The sequence below is a fragment of the Gossypium hirsutum genome, chromosome A05, assembly GCF_007990345.1.
Source record: "Gossypium hirsutum isolate 1008001.06 chromosome A05, Gossypium_hirsutum_v2.1, whole genome shotgun sequence".
NCBI classification, from domain to species: domain Eukaryota; kingdom Viridiplantae; phylum Streptophyta; class Magnoliopsida; order Malvales; family Malvaceae; genus Gossypium; species Gossypium hirsutum.
This window is the reverse complement of record NC_053428.1, coordinates 82,115,060-82,133,910: the sequence shown is the minus strand read 5'-3', so window position 1 is coordinate 82,133,910 and position 18,851 is coordinate 82,115,060. Positions and strand designations below refer to the sequence as shown.

Sequence of the window (18,851 nt, the reverse complement as noted above, 5' to 3'; positions counted from 1 at the left end):
CACCCATGTGAGTGAGCTGTGTGTCACACACAGCCTAGACACACGCTTGTGTGTCTACCCGTATGGACAATACAAGGCTATTTTCCAAGCCATTTTGTCACCCTCACATATACATGTTCGCACAACATCACAGGGCACAATATCAAGCATATAAATGCAATTAAACCAACCTCAATCATGCAATAGCATGTCATCCACCTAACTTTATTTATCATGCATAAATATCCTATTTAGCAAACTCTCATGGCTGTAAACCACAACCAAGACATTATAATACATAAGAATGATAATAAAGTCAATGTAAGCCATCTCTCATGGCTATGACCACCTCTGATGGTCGAAGAGCATACATCCAACACACATGTTATACTACCAACCATGCATGGCAAACCCACATAATCACATCTTAAACATTAAACATATTATGAATAAATAGGTTTACAAGCTATAATTAATATGAGCCATACATAATAGCTCAACATAGTCCATTACATTTGACCAAATTATAATGACACATAACATGAACTAAGTCCCTATACATGCCACTCACTTAATATTCCTAACATATGTATCAATGCTTCAAAGGTGTTGACTTGATAATGTGACGCTGTCTCTGATGATCTCCAATCTCGAGCTGAACTGACAACACTAAAAGAAATGGAAAGGAGGGAGTAAGTGTTATGCTTAGCAAGCTCGCATGAAAAATAATAAGCAATGTATTAACATGCTATTTCTAAATTCTCATATTTATTCATAGTCTAGTCATACTATTTTCTCGAGACACAGTCACTAGATTATTTATATCTGGAGCTACAGAACTCCAAATTAAGATCCGTTAATTTTCTCAAAAACTAAACTCACATATATTCTTACCATAAAATTTTCAGAATTTTTTACTTAGCCAATTAGTATAGTTTATTCATTAAATTTACCCCTATTTTGCTGCTCAATAATTTCGACATTTCATCACTAAAGATTTATTATCTCATAGTACAAGACTTTGATACTGTTCCCATCTATTTCCATTGAAACTAGATTCATTAAGGATATCAATCATATAAATTATGATCCATAATTATTTATATACAATTTTTAAAAAAATTTCAAAGTTGAGACAGGGGAACCCGAAATCACTCTAACCTTGTTTTACAAAAATTCAAATATCTCCTAATATGAGATTCCTTTACTTGCATTGTTCCCTTTATAAGAAACTAGACTTGATAAGCTTTAACTCCATATTTTATTCAGCCTTTAATTCAACTTTCACTATTTTTAGTGGATTTTCAAAGTAGGACTGTTGATGCTGTACAAGCTATTTTAGTGCCACAAAATGATAACCTTCATAGGATTGCCACAAAAATTATTCTCATATATATCACTCATTCATTTACATTCTTACTACATGTCCATTTCATTTTTCATGTCCAACACATATCCATGAGTTTCGAGTACTTACCTGTGCTATCTTTTAGTACAACGCTCGTCCAAACATGACGACTCATATGCATCATAATAGTACCATGTAACATGAATGAGTTCATCATGACAGGAAACTTTTAATTCATTTTTCATATTAATCTTGTTGAATTTCTCGAAATCTCAATGGATATCTCATTTACCATCAATTCATACAATGACATTTTAAATATGCACTCCCGCGAACCTCGCATAATATGGCAGGATTACCAGTCCAGGCTAAATCCCCCATAGAATAGATTCACAGAGTAAATGTCGGGATTACCAGTCCTGACTAAATCCCCTACAATGACAATTACTCTAGTGAGCTCGGATCTCAATTACTAGTCCAGGAAAAATTCAGATCCTAATTGGATTACCCGTCCGGGCTAAATCCTTAACGCAGACATATTCTTCGGGAGGCTTGATCACTCAAGGAACACCCGTCCGGGCTAGATCCTTTTTACCGTCAATTCATTTTCGAGAAACCCATCGAACATCCTTTTTATTCAACCGGGATTTTCTCTTTTTTTATCAAGTATATCAATACGCATTGATGACCATGAAATGTACAATCAAACCAACTCATTTTCATGTTTATTAAGTATTAAACCATACAATAAAAATAACATATCACAATGTTTCCATACAACTTTCTCATTTTATTTAAAATGTCATATTCCATCAAACTTCCATTAACATCAATTTAAATTCAATCATAACAAGATATATTTCATGTATAACAATAATAACATGAATAATCGGCTTATTAAATCACACAAACTTACCTCGAATACGAAAACGACAAATTTACTATTTTGTCCACAACTTGGTATTTTCCCGATTTTAGCCCGAATCTTGATTTTCCTTGGATCTATCATTTCAAATATAGCCTATTTAGGACTCACATTGTTCAAATTGACCCAAAAATCATATTTTGGCAAATTTACAATTTTACCCCTAAACTTTATCGAAATTATATTTTTGCCTCTATGCTTGTAAAATGATTTTTATTCAATTTCTTGATTATCCAAGCCTAGATAAACCATTTTCATTACTAGGGCAACTCACAAAAATCATTATTACACACATTAACAACCCATTTTACAACTTTGCATAATAACCTTTTTAAGTATTTTCATGCAAATTTCCTTCACAAAAGTTGTTTATTAGACAACGACAACTCATATTCTTTCATAAAAACTCAGTAAAAAACACATATAAATTCATGGAAAAACCCTAGACTCTTTATCATTTTGCAAACTAGACCCCTCATTTGAAAACTTATGTTTTAGGAGTTCCAAAAATGTAAAAATCATCAAGAAATAACCAAAGATTACTTACTTGTTAGGGCTTAAAGTGGCTGAAAGTTTAAAGCTCAAAACCCCCATTCTTTGCTGCCATTTTCGGTGAAAGATGATGAAGAAATAAAAAAGATGACAACTTTTTCCTTTATTTTATTCTTTTACCATTTAAAACACCTAACATGCACCTAATTTTGACTTTTCAACTCTCTTGTCCCCCCTTATGGCTGGCCATGCTTTAATTACGGGTCTTATTGCACCTTAAAGACCCCCAATTTTGGTTTTCCAAGCATTTAACACATTTGGTACTAAAACAAAACTTTTACCCTTTATGCGATTTAGCCCCTTTTTCACAATTAAGCACACAAACGGCAAAATTAATTCACCAAAATTTTCATGCACTTATATAATCATGCTATGACACCAAAAATATTAATAAAATAATTTCTTAGTCTCGGATTTGTGGTCCCAAAACCACTGTTCCGACTAGGCCCTATTTCAGGATGTTACATTGTGCAAATAATTATTTCATATCGTTTAGGTTAAATTCATATTAATTATTGTAAATGTATGGCCAACATTTGTAAGTTAATGAATTAATTATTTAATCTGAGAAGAGGTAATAGTTAATAGAAAAAAGACCTAAATGGTGCATATCATGTCGATATCGAAAGATGATTGTTATATGCATAAATTGTGTAAATGCCCAAACGGGTGATTTCTAGGTTAGTTTTAACATAGACATATGCGGAATAAATTAAGGACATAATAGGACTTCGAGAGAATCCTATGCCTTAATTGGAATTGGGTTTTATGAATTTTCATATTGCCACAATTCTTTTGTGATATTATGTTTATAAATTCCAGTAAACTCTTGTTAAGTGAAATATTTATTTTAGTCTATTCATGTAATTTTCTATTAAATCTTGTGTTTATCTCCCTATTGTGATTATTTTTCTACAAAATGTGTTGACTTGTTTTGTATTTGACATCTGATTACATTACTTATAAATTCAACTCTCAACATTTCTTACAAATTCAACTCTTAACAATTATTCTTTCGTTTATTTGGTTTAATCAAATTATTTTATAATTAACTTTACGAATAATTCACACAACAGTTTCTATGGAGACAATAACTCTTTACTTAATACTTACTACTTGTATAACCATGTACACTTGCACATATTCACGCAATACTGGGGAAGGTGTTCCTCCCATCTCTTCCTAACTACATAGGGACAAAAGGGATATCTCCTTACACCAAGATGATCCTTCCAAGGGAAGAAAGCATTTACCTCACCATCTAGAGAGGTCAACTGTAATGAACCTAGAAGGGAAACATGCGGTACATTATGAATTATTCCAAAGTTAGGCCCCGTAAAAAGAGATCTGCATACCGAGGCCATTAGGGTCATGAGGGCCGTAGGAGTAGAAGATACAAGAATATCTCCCCCATAGACAATGATTTCCTTTCCTTTCCTATGGTGGATTCGATTCGTACTGCTACTATGTTCTGTGTTCACAAATTTCTCCTTCATTTGTTGCCTTTTACAACCACTACCACCAACCCCTTGCTCTGGAGTGCCAATGTCCTTATTTCCTTGAAAATCTAGCATAAGAGAGTCTATATCCATGATGTGTCTGAGCTCACCTAACGAACTGGTTGATTTCGTTGAAGAAACAACAGTGTCTGCATCATCAACAACATTATCATCAACATCACTGTGCGTTGTGTGAGGGTTCGCCGACCCTTCCTGATCACTTCTAAATAAGGAGGACCAGTTTGAGAATGCAACTTACAGAAAGAATAAAAAATTAGGCTCATCTTTTTTCCCTAATAAAATTAAACCTAGGTCATCAGGGGCCTCGTGCGACCATACGAGTTCAATAGGTAGAACACTATCAGATTCAACACCGTTCGTAATTGCTTGGTAGCCATTAGGGCTTTGTTCATAGAGGCAATAACAGAAGATATTCCTAACAGTCAAAAGATTTTCCAATCTTAAGACACGGCCCCTATGCAGCCTTTTATATTGGTCAATGGCAAGCACAGAGTTGAGGGGTTGGTGTTGGAGGCAAATGACTTTGCTGGGCAATGCCCACTTAATTAGGAGCTCGAAATCACCCCTAAATTTCTTCTTGACTCTAATGTATTTATAAGGATTGAGGCAAAGGTTGGACAACCAGTTACGAATGACTGGCTCATGCCCTTTTCAGGTACTAAAATACACCATTCCCACCAAGAGCCCCTGATTGCAAACCTTCAGTTGATAGATATGTTGAAAGACACTGAGTAGAGGTGGCTCCTCCTGTAAGCAATAGGTAATAAAATATGCAGTTAAAGTCTACCACGATAAGCTGAAAAGCTTTCCTAGAGCAATTCCATACTCTTTTAAAACAATACAAAAGAATGGGTGGAGGGGGAGATAAAACCCAACTTCAAGCAAATAAAGAGGCAGTAAGAAACCCTCATCGGTGTTTCTCAATCACTTTTCTCATATGACAATATCGAAATCAAAGGCGAAGTTTGGTAAAATGATTCCCTGAACACCAGATGTCAAACCATATCCTCCTCTTTAGTCATACACCGGTATGAGGTGGCTTCTACACCAGTGCTAGTATCACAAGGTCTTTGCAAGACGCCACCTCCAACATCTGGACCAGTCATATACCTCTACTGGCCATAGCCAACACGACCACCATCCTTTCCCCCGGAACCCATTCTAACCCTAACCATGATTCATATTCATGCTAAAACAAAAAAAAAATAAAAGAGGAATAGATGATTTACCTCTTGACCAATGATGATTTTAAAAGCAAACCAATAGAAGATTCAACCAAATGCAAGCAAAGTAAGAAAATAAGGCTTCAAAAAAATTGAGGGACGATTAATCTTCTTTGTGATGGTTCCTCTTTTTTAAACCTCTAATAGGTAGAAATGTATCCTACGAGTTTCAAAATCAAACTGCCATTTAGATCCGCCATCAAGCATTCAACACGTGTGAACATCTCAAAATGGTCACTTTGTAACCGTTCTTCGACTAGCCTGGAGAAAAAAATTATTACAACTACATGTCTTGGGACCTGGTCCAGATGGTGACCTAACTAGAGAAACCTAAACATGACGACCTGACTTAGAAGCCGAACATCTCACCTCCTCCTGCGACCACGACTCGCCTTGTAACGACTCGAATTTTACGGTTATTGGAAAAGTGTATTTTCAGGTCTCCATGTTTGAAAAATGGATTTGAAAATATTTATTAGAAATATTTCTGAAGTTAATTATGAGGCTAGTTGTGTGTTTAATTAGGCTTTAATTAAGTGAATTTAGCTTAATTAAGAGAAATTAGGAAAAATGATTAAATTGAATAAAGGGTAAAAGTTTAATTATAGATTAAAGAAAAACTTAATGGGCTAAATAAGCAATTAGACTAATTGCTTAGAATGAGGCGGTTAATAAGTATAAAAATCTTGAGGTTTTGTTATTAATCTATTATTATAATTATTATTAATTATTATCATGGTTTTCTATTTAAATATTATTATTAATGTTATTATATTATGAAATAAAATAAATTTAAGACAAGTGTATGGTAATAAGATGGTACAAGTGTAATAATGTATATACATACACTTGTATTATAATTATTTATTTACTTAAAATTTAAGTTAAAAGATATTTATTAATTAAATAATTATATTATAAGATTTTTGTATGATAAAAAATAAAAGAAAGACAAATGGACGGTTTTGATAATATACAAATGTATTTGTACAATTGTGTTATATGTATTTGTTATTAAATAGATATTTATTATAATTATTAATTTTATATTAAATTATTAAATTATTATTATATTATATTATTATAATGTATTATTATTAATATTATTAACTAATATATATATAAACTAAAGTAAAATAAAAATGAAACAAAACAAAACAAAGAAAGAAAGAAACAGAATAGGTTAAAATGAACAGCGGAGAAAAGAAGACAAGAAAAGAAAAGCGAGAAACAAGAATTTTAAAGCTTGGAACTTAAATAAGTAAGTCAATTTAAGTCATTTTCTTTTAATTTTGATGTTTTTGAAGTTTTAAAACAAGGTTTTGATAAAATTAAGTTAATATTTTGGAAGTTCATAGGTTTTCAAATATAGTTCATGTTGAACAAAACGATGAATTAAGGGTTTAATTGATAGAAATTTTAGTTAGAATTGATTAAAAGATTAAATTGTAAAAGAAGCTATTAGTTTTACATAGTAGGGACTAAATTGCAAGAAGTTTTAGATTAGGGTTTAATGATGAAATTTAGATAGTTATGTCTTAAATTTGGTTGAAAATTGAGTAGAAACAAGGTATGAATTGAGATAGAAAAGTAAGTGAATTTAGTTAAGATTAAAATTGAAATTAAAGTAGAAATTGAATAGAAATTTAAATATTAAATGTAAATTAGTATTGTATTAATGATTATGAAAACTGTTTTAATTTTCGTAGTTAACGTTGTGCTGGAAAACCTTGGTTAAGGAAGGAAAATGCAAAGTCAACGAGGGTTAGCTCGAAAATTACGGTTTGTATTTCTATACTCCGAACTTAATATTTAATAGTTGAAATTATTATTTATTATGTATGGTAAGTGCATTGAAATGATTATTTGAATTGGAGTAAACATTGGTTAAAATTGAAAAGTGAATTTAATTTTTAATTGTTGTATTTTGATTAAATGTTAAGGTAAGTAATTAAGGTGAGAATTATTTGTATTGAGTTTTACAATTGAAATGGATTGATTTGGTGTAACACCCCTTACCCATGTCCTACGCCGAAACAAGGTACGAGACATTACAGGACTTAAACATACACATTCATACAAAAACCGGGCCATAAAATCTCTTTTAATTCAAAACCTTTCAAACACATGCATGTCATCCCTTATTTGGGTCTACGAAGCCTAAAACATTCATCGGAATCGATTCGGGACTAAACCGAGAACTTTGAGAAGTTTTAGGAAAACTTAGAAAGTTTTCCCATGAAACAGGATCACACGCCCGTGTGGACATAGGGACACGCCCGTGTGCCTTTGGCACGCCCGTGTCCTCAGGCCGTGTAACTCTCTGTTTATGACGTTAGCATGCACATCGAACCACACGCCCGAGTCTCCAGGCCGTGTCCTTCACACGGTTGAGACACACGGCAGTGTCTCAGCCTGTGTGGCCAACACTTAGGCTATTTTCCAAGCCTTCATGTTACCCATAATCTCTTACAACCTTATGCACATCAAAATCGCAAATCATGACATCATTTTAGTGATTAAACACTCTTTATTAAGACATATCCTTAACATTACCATGTCCTATTACATGTAATGCATCTACTCATGCAATACCAAGTCTAGATTCCTTATTTCACATTCATAAGACTTGTCATTTTGATGACCACTTTTACAATTATACTATGGTTACCAACTTATCCATCAAGCACTCAAGTTCAATCATTATCATGTTGTGTTTATAATGTGCAATTACTAGGCTATGACCACCTCAATTGGTCATAGAGCATACATCCAACACACATGTCATATTACTAACCATAAACAAACATAATCACCTTATAAACATTAAACATGACATGAATAGCTAGGCTTACAAGCCAAAATCAATATGAGCCACATCTCATGGCCATATACATATAACTCATTATAAGCCAACACATTTGGCCAAAGCAAAATAATACATGTCAATCAACTAGATCCCTATACATGCCACTCACTTGAAATTTCTAATATATACTTCATTATTCTACAGGTAGCGACTTGATAGTGTGATGCTACCTCCGACGATCTCCAACCACGAGCTAACCTGAAAACACTAAAGGAAAGGAAAGGAAGGGAGTAAGCTTTATAGCTTAGTAAGACCGTATGAAAATAATAAGCAATTTATCAACTTGCTTCTCTTGGTAATACAACCCTATTTGCATTTTTACTCATGTTCCAGTCAAGTTGTTTTCTCGAGTCACAGTCACTAATTATTTATATCTGGAGCTACGGAACTCCAAATTAAGTTCCACTAATTTTCCCTAAAACTAGACTCACATATATTCTTCCATAAAATTTTCAGAATTTTTGGTTCAGCCAATTAGTACAGTTTATTCCTTAAAGTTACCCTTTTTCACTGTCTAACAGTTCTGACCCCTCTTCACTAAAAATTAATTATCTCATAATATGGGACTCAGATGATGTTCTTGTCTATTTCTCTTGAAAATAAACTCATTAATAATTCTAATAATATAAATTATAACTCATAAATATTTTTTTACAATTTCCAATGGTTTTCTCCAATCAGAACAGGGGATTTCGAAGTCATTCTGACTCTGTCTCACAACAATTAAAATATTTCATAATATAAAACTCTTTTGCTTACACCATTTCTTCTATGTGAAACTAGACTCATTATGATTTAATTTCATATTTTATTCAGCCTCTAACTCAATTTCTACAATTTTTGGTGGATTTTTAAATTCAGACTATGACTGCTGTCCAAAATTATTTTAGTGTAAATTAACGATACTATGTTTATCACACCATATTAATTCATTTTCACCACATTGGTAAGGTTATATATTCATACATCATAACTATAGACCTATAATCACAAGGCCATCACAAATTCATTCTCATAAGCATGAATTACCTATTTACATCTTCACTAAATGTGCATCATAAACTGAAATCATTTCTCATGAGCTTGACATACATACCTGTGTTACTCAACATGCTCATATTCATTCCTTACTAATTATATAACATGAATTGAATTCACGTCTCATCAATTTCATGTAAGTACCTGTACCACTCACAATATGGTCATAACCTTTCTCATTTAGCTTAAACCGTAACTCTCACCGTTGAACCATTCGGAAAGTAATTGGATATTCACTAAGCCTCAAACATAGGGTATAAGGCTGATGCCATGTCCCAAACATGGTCTTACACTAGCTCTCACATATCCGTGCCAATGCTATGTCCCGGACATGGTCTTACACTGACACATCTCATAGCCGATGCATGTTTCAGACATATCTTACACTGGCTTACATTCTCGAGGCCGATGCATGTCCCAGACATGTCTTACACTAACTCTTGTCTCAATGCCAATGTCATGTCCCAGACATGGTCTTACACTGACTCTCATAATGTGGTCGATGCATGTCCCAGACGTGTCTGACACTAGCACACAAATAACCCGAATGTCATGGCATGAATATCCAAATTGTTTCTTAAGGTTCAAACAGGAATTCTACTATCTCAATATTCATCTTAGTAATCATTTCCACAACCAAGAAATTCATGCTATATCAATTTAAACACATATAATAACAATGTAGTTGTATTATTTACATACAATTTACTCGTTTCAATGGAATATCATATTCCATCAAATCTCCAAGCATTCAATCAACACATAAATGTTATTTACATTTGACATCACTTTCTCATATACAATATCATCAACATAAACTTTATCATAATCATGGCAAGATAGATTTTCAAGTATAATAACAATGGCATAAATATCATGCTCATTTAATCACACGGACCTCCCTCAAATGTAATTTCGGCTAATTATTCTCTTTTTATCTTTAACCGCGCACTTTCTCGATTTAAGCCCAAATCTCGATTTTCTTGATATAACATGATGAAATTCACTCATTTAATCACTAAATAAATTTGGACAATCAAAATTCACATTTTTAGCTATGACCATTTTGCTCCTAGACTTTCACAAAATGACCATTTTACCCTTAGGTCCGGAAATCAATTTTTATTGAATTTCCTTATTAGCCAAGCCTAACCAACCAATTATTACTCTTATGACAGCCCTAAATTTCCACTATTTCACACAATTACAACCTATTTTATAACTTTTACAAAATGGCTCTTTTAGCTGTTTTCCATGAAAATCATTTCACCAAAGTTGTTTATTAGACAACCAAGACTCATTTTCTTCCATAAAAATTCAGCAAACAACATAAATCCTTTCATGGAAAATCCCTAGGCTATCAACCATTTCACAAAATAGTCCCCCCATTAGCTAGTTCTTGCTACAAGGGTTCCAAAAGTACAAAAATTATCAAAAATAGGCATCTAAATCACTTACTTGTAAGGGATATAAGTTGCTGAAATTTTTGAGCTTTCAAAACCCCCTCTTTGTTGGTATTTTTGGGTGGGGAAGAAGGAAGATGAAAAGATGACAACAATTTTTTATTTTTGTTTTATTTTATTACCAATTAAGCCACCTAATGCACACCAACTTTGACTTTTCAACCTTTTTTTTGTCTCCTTGATCAGCCACTAACATATATATGGTCTATTTAGTCAATAAAGACCCTAATTTAATGTTCTATAGCTATTTGACACCTTTAGCTAGCAAAACAAAACTTTTGCCCTTTATGTGATTTAGTCCTTTTTTGCAATTAAGCATGAAATCGCTAAAATTATTTCACCAAAATTTTCATGCACTCATATGATCATGCTATTACACATAAAATATCATTAAAAATAATTTCTCTAGCCTCGGAATAGTGGTTCCGAAACCACCGTTCCAACTAGGCCCAAAATCAGGTTGTTACATTTGGTATGTGATAAATTTATTGAATTTATATGGATATATGTGATTGATATGGAAATTGAATATTGAATGTATGTTATATTGAAAATTAAATTGATTGGGAATGTGATTAAATAAATATGAATAGGTGATTATTGTGAAATTTGAGTGTATGCTAATGAAAAGTAAAGTGAATTGTATTGAATTACTAATTTATGTGATTAAATTGAAATGTGTATTGATTGAATACTAAAAATTTATTAAAACCTTATTAACACTTTCGGGATAAATCAGATAAAGTTGGCATGCCATAGGATTGGAAGTGTTCAGAGATACTTCGACCTTGAGTCGATGAGGCACTATAAGTGTCATACTGTTACTTCGACTTCGAGTCAATGAGGCACCATGTGTGTCGTACTGCTACTGTTACTTCGGTTTAATCTGATGAGGTACTGAGTATCGTACTGTTATTGATTACTTCGGCAAAGCCGATGAGGCACTGAGTGCTGTACTGGTGTGTTGGTTGGATATGTGTATCCGTCAATGTCCGAGTCATGTTAATAGGGGTGAATAAAGGTACTGAATGACTGACTGTTACTGAATGATTGATTGTTACTGAATAACTGATTGCTACTGAATAATTGGTTGTTACTGAATGATACTGATAAATTGATTGATATTGAAAAATATTGACTGATATTGAGCTTGGAATAAAATGGATTACTGATTGAAATGTGAATTGTTGAATATTATTTATTGATATTGAACAGTGAACTGAAACATGATTGAAACACATGAATTTATGTAACTCTAAAAGGGATATAAGTGATTAATATATTTGTTCAAGTGAATTGTGAACATATTGTGGAAAATTATACGGGTTAGTAGATGAAAGAATTGATTGAGTTATAAAGGATTTATCTATGAATTGAACAATTATATAATTGTGATTGTTATATGATTTTTAAGTGAATGTTATATTTTCATATTATTAAGTGTTCGGATTATAGAAATACTACTGAGTTCATACTCAACGTACTGTTTGTTTTCGTGGGCAAGATAAGTTAAAGTCAGATTGTTGGATCAGCATCCCAGGCCAATCCCGAACTCTAAGTGGAATATATTATTTATTGGTAATGGCATGTACCTAGGATATCATATTCATATGAGTGTCACTTTGAATTATGAACGTAAAGGTGAAATAAGTAAATTTTAGATTTGGTAATGGTATATGGTAGGAATTAGCTTAATTAGTATGAATTTGAACTATTTGAAAATGTATGTGAAATACTGAAAATGATTCATCATATAGGCACATAAAATATCTAATTTGACATGTTTTGAGTAGGTTTAAATGAGATTTAAAGTAATTGAATGAATGGTTATTGGAATATTTGGTATATTAAGTTGTAGGGCTGGTAAATTTGTTGTTTAAGACTCATTTTGAGTCCACAGTCTAGCACACGAGCGTGTGGATTGGCTGTGTGAAAATTGCACAATAATAATTTCAAGTCAGAAAGTTACAAGGGCTCTTGACAAGGCCATGTAACCTAGCAACATGGCCGTGTGAACTAGTGGCACTGCCGTGTGAGTCACACGGGCAATCCACACAGGTGTATGGGTATTGTTCATAAGGAAAATTTTGAAATTTTGAGAAAAATTAGTAGTGATTTTAAATTAGTCCCGAATTGATTTTACTGTTCATATTGGGCTTCGAGGGCCCATTAAAGGGACGATATATTAAATTTATGATAAGTGTCAACAATTATTTTAATTAATGACCGTAATTGAACTGTATTGACTGGTAATGCCCCGTAATCCTGTTCTGGGGACGGATAAGGGTTAGGGGGTGTTACACGCTTCACGGTTCGCCTCCCCCCACGTCTACGACTCGCCATCCCCCTGTCCGCCTAATGACTACAGCTCGTCATCACCTTTTTCGTACCACTCTACTCCCAGCTCGCCACTCTACTCCCAGCTCGCCACTTTCCCCCAGCTTGCTAGTTCGGCTGGTAGCTGATCCGCAATTCGCCACTTCCCTATTTTTCGACTAGTCAGTTCGCCACTCTCTAGCTTCACCTCCTAGCTCATTGTTCCTCTGAGGTTATGTGTCAAACCTAGAGAGGTAACGTGTCATTGTGCATGACACCTAGTTATCCCCTAACATGTCCCATTAAAGAACCATGCCTTATAAATATAAAGATAACTTCCATGAGAGAGGGATGAAAGAAAAAAGCCCTCAACAAAACCATTTCCTAGTTCTTTTTTTCTTTATGCAGTTTTATTTATAAGCAATCATATTTGCATTTGTATTTATTTTTCTTCATTAATAATAAACTTTTGTGAAAAAATTTCATTAGTTAAATAATTAGTAATTTATTTTTTGACCCGTGCATGGGAGAATTTATAACTTTCCCCCTACTTATTTTGCCACCATTCTATTACGATTCCTATTCATATTCCTATCCAAGCAAATAAAAGTATTTAAATTTATTCAAAACTGAAAAATCTGTTGAAAACGAAACAGGAAAAAGAGGGAAAAAAACCGAAAAACGGAATTTTGGTTGAAATTGCATAAAAAAAAGTCACCCCCGCCATTTCCACCACCATGGCCAACCATCACCGTTCCAATTCTCTGCCCCCTTCCACCCATTCCTTCCTTTCCAAGCTCCTCCTCTTCCTAACAATCCTCTCTCTCGCGTTATCTGCCATAGCCTTCGTTCTCCAGTGGCGCGGTGGGAGTGTATCTGATCCCACCACCGTCACTTCCCGATGGGCCCCTCGTGGTTCCCGCCGCGAGGTCTTCCCTGGAATGGAGACTTCATCATCTCTTCCCCCCAAATACAATCATTCTTCTAATTGTATCAATCTTGGTCGTAGCTCTTCACCTTCTTTCCCCTACTACAGGGACTGGAAATTTGGTTTTGAAGATAGTTTAAAGCCAAAGGTACGGCTTTTTCTTCTTTTTCTTCTTCTTATTCTTTTCCCTGAATGATCTGAATTGATCCTGCTTCTGGGACTGATACTTGTTCGATATTGCTTAACCATGGTGTTTTTGGCTTGGGATTTTGTTGAATTCTCCAATTTCGGCTTTGATCCATTTCTGTGCTTCAGATTCTGTATCAAACTTATTATTATCATTCAATCATTGAATTCCAGTTTTTTCTCTTTTGATGCGTAAATTGAATCTTTCTCCCAATTAACATGTTCGATTTTTTTTAAAATTTCTTTATAATGTACTTCTTTTATCAAGAGATTTTCTTTTTCATTAAATCAGTTTTCTCGTAAGCACACATAAATCCGTTATATGTTCCTACCATCTCTTCTATGTTAGTCTAGTTTTCGTTCAGAAGCAATTAGTGTGATTCTTTGAGCCTTAGGTTGTTTTGCTTCTCATATAGCAGATTTGTATTACAACAAGTACATCAGCCGGGTTGGCGCAGATTTTACCATGGATGTTTTATCATAAGGTTATTGGAGTCAGAACCTTTTACCTCTTTGTCGAAGGACACGCAGCATCTCCCAATGTTTCCAGAGTTTTGGAATCTATTCCTGTGAGTTTATGAAGCCTTTGGCTTCCTTTGATTTAATTTTTGCTCTGTATTTCATTTATAAGTTGAAGTTTCAATTGATTTTCCTCCGCTTGTTTTTCTGAATTACTTATGAAATAAGTTTTATGTTGTTGTTCTTTAGGGAGTCAAAGTTATATATCGAACAAAGGAGCTTGAGGAGCAGCAAGCTAAAAGGTCAATTACCATTATCCTTTTGGTGATTGAAATAAATCTCTTGGATTCTAAAGCTTAAGCGAATGTATGCTTGTCCCCAATGTTTCTTCCTAGTGTTTTGTTTGACAAGTACTTTAGCTGAATGTGGAGGCTACTGGTCATAATTTGTTCTTTTTTTTCTGTGCTTTTATTTCATGCTTGTTTAATTATTTCTTTAGCTGAAAGCAAGGTTGTTCTCAATGTTTCTTCCTACTATTTTTTTAACTAATACCTTTGCTGAATGTGAAGTCTACCAGTGATAAATTGTCTTTATTTTGCATTTATTCCATGCTTTCTTTCATTATATTTGTTCACATGCAAATATCCATCATCTGTTGCTTTTCTGGTTCTTTAGGGACAAGTCCCATTCACATTTTGTTAAAATGGTTGTGTTTTAGCACTTTACATTTAGAGTTTGCTTGCTTAATCTTTATTATTTTCGCATTTTTTTTGTGGTTTTCAGCCGGATCTGGAATGAAACATGGCTTTCAAGTTTCTTTTACAAGCCTTGCAATTATGAGCTATTTGTAAAGCAGTCTCTCAATATGGAAAATGCCATTTTCATGGCAAGGGTATGCTCTGTGGATGGTTCTGTTTTCATGAATTGATATTCCTTTTTTCTTTTTGCAACTGACATCAAAGTTATCTCTTGTCCTTATTTTTACTATGCTTATTCTTTTTTCTTTTTGAAATATAAGGATGCTGGAATGGACTGGATAATTCATCTTGATACTGATGAATTAATATACCCAGCAGGTGCAAGTGAATATTCTTTGAGGCAGGTGCTACTAGATTTGCCTAGCGATGTTGATTTGGTTGTATTTCCAAACTATGTGAGTGGCATTATATTCATTAGTAAGAAAGGAAACTTGGAATTCTTGGTTATAATTGTATATACTTTTATTCATTTGGAATCCAGTCCTGTTATGTTTGATAGTGAATTTTTCTCCCTTTTGAATAGGAGAGCAGTGTTGAGCGAGATGATATAAAGGATCCTTCCGGTGAGGTAAAATTTCACTAGTCCTTTTTTCCTTGCTTTTCTTTAGTTCAGTAAATTGATGACTGAATGGAGTTTGGCACTTGGCTTAGTTTTGTATCCATGCAAACAGGTGTCAATGTTCAAGAAGAACTATGACCATCTTCCAAAGGAAACATATTTTGGCTTGTATAAAGAAGCAACTGGTGGTAACCCAAACTACTTCTTGACTTATGGGAATGGAAAAGAAGCTGCACGTGTTCAGGATGAGCTTCGTCCAAATGGTGCTCATAGATGGCACAATTATATGAAAACTCCAAAGTATGGTGACTCTGTACTAATGGAAAATCATGATCAAATAACTTGATGCAATATTAGCATCACAAATACATTTCTCATAAATTCTTATGTAATTCAATATACTTTGCATATCCGGGTAAAGGGTGGATAAGGATAAAGGATTTTGGGGGCATTAGGGATGGGGATGGGATGGGTGCAGCTGGTCATTGATAGTAGACAAAGTTTTATGTTGGTTTCATATCATTGATATACATATTGGGAACTGAAACTAATAGACTTGTGAGAATGATAGTTGCTTTTATTCACTGTCATTCTCTGTTTGGCTGTACATACACATGACAACTCTGAACATAATTATGCTTTGTACAATTTTTGTTTTTAAGTGAAATCAAATTGGACAACGCTGCTGTTCTACACTATACATATGCCAAATTCTCAGACCTGACATCTAGACTTGATCGGTGTGGCTGCAAACCCACTCAGGAAGATGTCAAAAGGTGCTTCATGTTGGAATTCGATAGAGCTGTGAGTTTAGTACCTTCTGTTACTCTTGTTTTATTGTTTACCTTGGTCTCTTTACTACTGCTATTTATGAGTTGTTTCGATAGAGCTGTGAGTTTAGTACCTTCTGTTACTCTTGTTTTATTGTTTACCTTGGTCTCTTTACTACTGCTATTTATGAGTTGTAAGACTTATTAAGATATGGGAAATGCAACAAGCTATTAAGGCACTAAACCTCTATAGATTTGAACTGGATATTTACTGCTATGAGATAAAAACTTTTGGATTGAAACTGATAAACTGGAAGCAATATTAAGGATGATGTTTTACAGCGTCCCCACCTCCCAAGCAATTCATAAGGCATTACGATTATGCATGATGAGTTTTTTGGTTAATATTCCTGTGAGGTGTTCAGGGACTATATTACATGACATGAGCTAGAACCATCTTGGATCTTGATTATCAACGGTTCTGTCATTGTCTATATAAATGTTATTCTTTGCAGGCATTCATAATTGCTTCAACTGCAACAGAGGAAGAGTTGCTTCACTGGTATAAACTTGAAGGCAGTCCTTTTTTCTTTTTTTCCCTGGATGCGCTGCTTTATTGCACCTTTCTGCTCGATACAAATGTATGGATGCGCTGATGTCAAACTACAGACCTTTGGTTTTTGTAGGTATCGGGAACATGTTGTTTGGGGTGATAAAGACCTTAGGCTGAAACTCCTAAGAAAGGGGATTTAACTCGCATATATACTCCTATGGTAATGACAATTATAGCGTTTTAGAAAATAAGAAATGACAGGAAATTAAAACTACTTTTATAAGCATCCATCTTTAAAATTCAGTTCAAAATGATGTATGATTGTAAGTTTAGGGTCTTATCCTTTTTGCTACAATGCGTAACTTAAACGGATATGCCGGCATATAAAGGCTCTAGTGCTATGTTGGAAGGGTGTCATGGTAGTTGAGGGTAGTCGTTTGAACTTGAAACAACAGAAATTCAAACATTTTATATGGAATTCAAACATTTTATATGGATTACTTGTCTAGGAAATGCATCACTATTTTGGACCGTTTGATTATTGTTATAGTTAAATAATATGTTTTACAAGTTATCTTGTACTTGTGATAATGTGTTAAAATTTTTTACTTGGATTTTCTTATTCTCTTCTTAGCTATAAATGTTCTCTTTTGCTGTGTCAGGCCATAATACAAGCTTTAAGGGAGTCTGGTGTGTTCAGCTCTGTCATTGCAAATGCCCCCGCTACTCTTTCAAGGGACAAGTTTATGTCTTCCATTGATAGTAGCAACTCATCAAGAGATGTTCCTTCAGTGTCTTTTTCTTCAAGAAAGATTGGTGGAGAGGGAGAGAATAAGGCATCTGCTAGGAAGTTGCTGAAAATTGAAGCTATGGCAGCTGAGGTAGCAGCTGTTCCGCCATTATCACCCCCTGTATGGACAGACAATGACCGCAGCCGCATTGTAGAAAGAGTCGCTGGTGGGAATTCTTCTATTTAAACCAGATTTGTCATTATGATGTATAGTAGGAGAGGTTTCTGCTCTGCAACTTGATGTTGAAGCATGGAATCTGGCATTGTAATTCTTATTTGTAGATACTAGAGTATTGAGTACTGACATTTGAGGATGTCATTTTACTTAGTAATTAGATGGAAATAAAAAACACGTCCTTATGCATTCTTTTACGAAATTTAATTAAGACAAAAACTCATCAATCTAGAATTAAAAAAAAAAAAGACTTTGCAATACATAAATCAAAGTGTTGCTCTCCACTTAAGTCCATTGTATCGAGGCTGAGAATTTTGCATGCAAAAGCAGGAAATGTGACATCAACTTCAACATTCAAATCCAAAAGAAAATACTAACAAATTAGAGGGGATAATTGGAAAGAATCCCATTTATTCCTTCCTATTTTACAATTAAATAAA

General features: G+C 33.9%; 1 long non-coding RNA gene and 1 pseudogene across 1 annotated transcript; one reads left to right on the top strand and one right to left on the bottom strand.

Annotated features, from left to right (window-relative positions):
• Positions 1 to 404: 404 nt before the first annotated feature.
• On the bottom strand, positions 405 to 2,917 carry LOC107961159 (uncharacterized). Its single transcript, XR_005926746.1, has 3 exons — positions 2,800 to 2,917; positions 2,244 to 2,329; positions 405 to 648 (listed from the first exon to the last, which is right to left on the bottom strand). It is a non-coding gene; the product is annotated as an uncharacterized lncRNA (long non-coding RNA).
• A 10,958-nt stretch (positions 2,918 to 13,875) lies between these two features.
• LOC107957161 (glycosyltransferase-like KOBITO 1) lies at positions 13,876 to 18,600 on the top strand (annotated as a pseudogene).
• Positions 18,601 to 18,851: the final 251 nt, after the last annotated feature.